Raw genomic sequence first — 5,784 nt, forward strand, 5'->3', positions numbered from 1 at the left:
ATTATCATCATTATTATTATTATTATTATTATTATTATTATCATTATTATTATCATTATTATTATTATTATTATCATCATTATTATTATCATTATTATTATCATTATTATTATTATTATTATTATTATTATTATCATTATTATTATTATTATTATTATTATTATTATTATTATTATTATTATTATTATTATTATTATTATTATTATTATTATTATTATTTATTATTATTTATTTATTTATTTATCTATTCATGTATGTATTTATATGCTGAATATTTTTTTCTTTTACTCCGTCTTAAAAGCAAAATTGTTTAAGTTAATGCCACTAACAGACAGACGTGATGGGTATGGTAGGCAGATTTGTTGGCGGTAGTGATGCTAGTTGATGTGACGGCCTGTTGTAGTGGTATTAATTCAGAAGGAGGGATTAACTAGTAAGAGGGTAGCAGAGGAGTTGGTGGTGGTGGATGGTTCCGGTCGAAATCCATTTAAAATTATTGCTGATATATAAACAAAAGTATTATTAAAGCTGAAAAAGAAATCTAAAAACGAAATATTGCAATAAAGTATGTTGAATGTACGAAATAGTTTTGTGTCTGGTGAAACGTTTCCTTCTTTCTTTTGAAACGTAATTCAGCAGTTGTAGCAGCAGCAGCAGCAGCAGCAGCAGCAGCAGAAATGATAGTGGTACAGTAATCCCTCGACTGTCGCGGCTGTTACGTTCCAACTCTCCACCAGCGATAGGTGGAAGTCCGCGAAGTAGAAACAGTGTTCGTTTGTTCATTCTCGATCCATGCTTGGCTCATAAGGGCCGGTTTCATTGGCGTATAGGTCCGTCGCAGGTGAGCTGCTAGATGTAGGAGGAAAGAGCGAGAGAAAGTTATGGTGAAAGAGTCAGCAGAAGTTCGCCATTACCTTCTGCCAGAGCCGCGTGGAGCTTAGGTGTTTCACTCATAAGCACACACACATCGCCCGGTCTGAGATTCGAACCTGCGATCCCTCGACTGCGAGTCCGCTGCTCTAGCCACTAGGCCATGTGCCTCCACAGAAAAAGTACTGTACTGTATATTTTTGTTTTATTATTTTTATAACTTGCATATATTTATTTTATCGTAAATGCAAAACAACACAACGGAGGAATCGACGTTTGGTTAAATAATAAACCGCGGTAGGTGAACCGCAATATAGCAAGGGATTACTGTAGTAGAAACAGCTGGAATGGTGGTACTAGTAACAGTATCATTAGTGGTAGTAGTCGCAATAGTATTTTGCTTTTTTATTTTATCTAATATTACAATGTGTGGATAATAGCGACTTTAGCGTCACTAGCAACGTGTTTCTAACGAAAACATCACAAGCTGATGCATTTTTCACAGCGAGAGTGAAAAGAGAGTGTCTGTAAGTTGGTTCAGAACAAATATCACACAAATGTTTATTTGAAAACATTCCTTTTTTAAGGTTTCTCGCAGGTGCGGACGTCCTTTGCAAAGATACGCTTTTTGCATAGGCTTTTCGTATGTAAGGGTGAAAATGATCAAATACATCAATCTCACAAATAATGTTTGGTGAGTAATATCACGGGAGGCTCCAAAATATGCAATTTTATCAAATAGGGAGATTTGGTTGCTAGTCGTAGCGTGTCTCACAACCAGATCGAGGTTCCATTTTAGTTCAGAGTGGACGATGTAATTAAAAGTATGGTGTTCAAAGCTATCCCAGTTACATCAACAATTATATGTAGTGCTATAACTGCTTTCAAACCTAGCCTACCTCTCCATTTCGAATAAGAAATTGCCTTTCTTAAACATAGCCTTCAGTGATCCAACAAAGCGGTTACCAATGATTTCCTGCATGGAATTAAGGCCACCAATTTTATGGGAAAAATTATGTAAATTCAATTGTGTGTAGTCTCTATTTCATCCTACGGCCACACAGTTTGGAAATGGAGATTATTGAATTCAATTGATTGACTTAATCGGTTCTTATTGTATCGAACTTGGAATAAAGAACAACAGAATCGATATCAGCAGAGGAAGGAAAGGGACGTAACTAAATGGCGCAAACGCCATTTGTATATATATAATACATATATATATGTATTATGTATGTAAGTATGTATGTATGTATGTATGTATGTATGTATGTATGCACGTACATATATATTATGTATGTGTGTATGTGTGTGTGTGTGTGTGTCCGTGTGTGTGTGCGCGCGCGCCTATACTGTCACACCATCAGATCCTGGTACGATTAATAAAGGTAAGTAATATTTAATAGAATTTCAAGAGAAGAAAATGAAAGAAGACAAATTTCATCGCGGTAATAAATCACTGGTTTTGTAATTTCTGGGTCCTGAGATCAAGTTTTGAAGGGTTCCAAGTTAACTATTTAGTATTCTAAATAGTAAAATAAGTAAATATATAAAGAAAGAAAGAAAAAAATAGGAAAGAAAAGCAACGAGAAGACAAATGTGTATTTAATACAAAGCAATAAATCCTGGTTTATTTAAGCGAAGAATTAAAAAAAAAATTTGACATTTATGTATTTTATCGATTATTGGTATTCATTTGGTAATTGTTAGCTAATTCAAGAAATGTTGAAAGTAGAACCATGTTAGTCCTTCAGTAAATCACTCCATTATCACCACATAACCCACCACTACCACAAACAACAACACTGCCACGACCACAGCAAATGCTACAGGAAAATAAGACTCAACTATAAGGCAGCTTAACGTTGGCATCTCTTCTAGCATAGATTCATTATATTCTCTGAAACCTACTATCTTAATAAATTAGTCAATGGAGGACTAATCTTTTCTAGCACTTCCCATATTGGTGCGATTGATATGACTGAATGTACAAGCAGAAAAACATGTAGAACAAAATAGGCTAGAAATAAAACTTAACCCGAGAGGAAACAAAAAGTCTTGGCTCAGAAATCGAGCGAATTTTGTTAAAGAAGGTCAAAAAGCCGTCGTTTTAGGCTTATAGCATATTTCTGGAAATATACTAAATTCTGCTAAAGGTACGCAAGTACCAGGCTGTTGTGTTGCACTGGGAAGTGTATCAAGCTTACTACCCATACATTTAAGTAGGGAATAACATTCGGAATGGTTCAGTGCAGTAATAGTGTTAGAATACGAAGTGTCCACTTTTGGATCTGTTGTTTGCTACATCACTTTAATCACGACTGTCTGTGGCTGTTTCTCCATCGCCTAAACTGTAAACGAAATGAAGCAAAGAAAAAAAAAAAGGGAGATATTCGCAGAAGTGGCTGTGTGGTAAGTAGCTTGCTTACCAACGACATGGTTCTGGGTTCAGTCCCACTGCGTGGCACCTTGGGTAAGTGTCTTCTACTATAGTCTCGGGCCGACCAAAGCCTTGTGAGTGGATTTGGTAGACGGAAACTGAAAGAAGCCCGTCGTATATATGTATAAGTATATATATATATATATATGTATGTGTGTGTGCGTGTTTGTGTGTCAGTGTTTGTCCCCAGCATCGCTTGACAACCGATGCTGCTGTGTTTACGTCCCCGTAACTTAGCGGTTCGGTAAAAGAGAGACCGATAGAATAAGTACTAGGCTTACAAGTCCTGGGGTCGATTTGCTCGACGAAAGGCGGTGCTCCAGCATAGCCGCAGTAAAATGACTGAAACAAGTAAAAGAGTAAAAGAGTAATAGAGATCGTAAACTTACCGTATTTTTATCGCAAACAATAACATTTTCATGCAACGTCTTAATCAGTTGAAACAATTGAGTTGTGCACCTTAGTTTGTTGAGCACTCACATCACCTTGCTTAGAATGTTCGCTGCTGAAGCTACAACAAACAGTAAATTGGGTGCTTACAGACTAAATGTAGTAAACCATTTTGACACATCTCGATTGCATTATTTTTTTCGTAATCTTGAAGGTTTTAAAATATAAGTTTTTCTTTGACTATAAGAATCTAGCAGCGTACAAAGGAAGCACAATGAGGAGACTAATAGTAGATTATATTAAAGCTATTTTACTGTGTCTGGGGGAAAGTCATTCTCCTTTAGTGCCTTATTAATTTAACACACTCACCGGTCTGATTTCCATTCATTTACTTGAAACGACCATTGAAAAGGCTGCAAAACGCAACGAGAATTTTATTAAAAATAAATGAGTGGAAATCAAACCGGTGAGTGCGTTAAATTAATAAGGCATTCAAAGAGAATGACTTTCCCCAGACATAATAAAATATGCTCCAAAACACGATATCACATAAACTTGCAAACGAGATACAAAAACGAAATATTAAAGATAATGCTATCACTAAATGGAAAGTAGATTTGTCTCGTAGGGTCAATAAGTGATGTAAAATTGCCTCAAACGCTTTGCTAAACTGGATTGTGAATCTTATCTGAGAATTTACCTCTTCTTGCTTTGAGTGCTCGCAGTTGAAGCTATAAGAAAGTAAACTGAGTGCTTGCAAACTTAATGTAGTCCAACGAGGAAGGTTAATCAATTACAACCGTATCTATAGCATGGCGAAGACATACACTCATTATATCGATTTTAAATTTTGACGCAAGGCCAGTAATATTGGGGTAGGAGCAAATCGATTGCACCGATCCTAGTATTTAAACTGGTACCTAATATATCGACCTTGGCGGAATTTGCACTGGGAATGTAAGGACCGACGAATGCCACTAAGCATTTTGCCCCAGGATGCTAACGATTCTACCAGCACGCCGCCTTACACACTCATTATATTAACGTCAAACTCTGCTCAAACTAGGTCATAGAGATAACTCAATAATCTACTATAACCATATTCTTGTGTTTTTCTCCGTCACAACAATATGAATGAGAAAGGAAGGGGTGATGGCAAACTGGTAGTGGGATGATGGAAATTCTACGGTGAAAAATCAAGCAGCATTTCAACTCTGTGTGAGTATATGCGTGTATATGTAAAAGGGAGTTATATAAACGTGTGTATGTGTTTGTGTGTGTGTGTGCGCGCGCGCGATGGACGCACACACACGCACACACACACACTCTCTCTCTCACACACACACTTACACATGCACACATGGACTCATGAAATTGCTAGTTTGAATAAATTCACAATCTTTCTCCCCCCCTCTCTCTCTCTCTCTTTCTATCTCGATCTATCTCCCTCTCTCTCTCTCTCTCTAGAAAAGAGAGAGAGGAGAACTACAGGAAATTAAAATGATATAGATATATATGCATTTACGTAAATATGTGTGTGTATATATGTGCTACATGTGTATATGTATGAGCGCATAGATCTCACTTTTTATGCAAAAACATTATATGCATATACATAAGTGGAGTTACTGTTACGCTGTTAAAAATAAATGTTTTTCTTATAGATAAGTGGAAGAAAGAAACGTTTTATAAGCTGTGTATAAATTTCGGTTAGCTATTGTATATTATAGATGATACAAACGTCCTTTTTGCAAACTATTGTTATATCTCTGTTGGTTATTGACACGATGACATAATGAAATGTATGTACAAGCATTAAAGAAAAAAGATTCACAGCAAACACAGTCGTGTATCAAATACAATGTATTTGAAAGCAAATTATTCCCCTACCATGTATAGATTTGTGTGTTTATGTGTGTGCTTGTGTGTGTATTATTTATGTATGCATGTGAGTTTGTATAAACGTGCACACATATTTTGTATTCAAGTGTGCTATGTATTGAGTTTTTATCTCTTATATAGATACTCTTTGTCAAACTACGCATTATCATTCAACAGAATGTAATGGTATATATATGTATATA

Source organism: Octopus bimaculoides, chromosome 11 (assembly GCF_001194135.2).
Source record: "Octopus bimaculoides isolate UCB-OBI-ISO-001 chromosome 11, ASM119413v2, whole genome shotgun sequence".
Taxonomy (NCBI): Eukaryota; Metazoa; Mollusca; class Cephalopoda; order Octopoda; family Octopodidae; genus Octopus; species Octopus bimaculoides.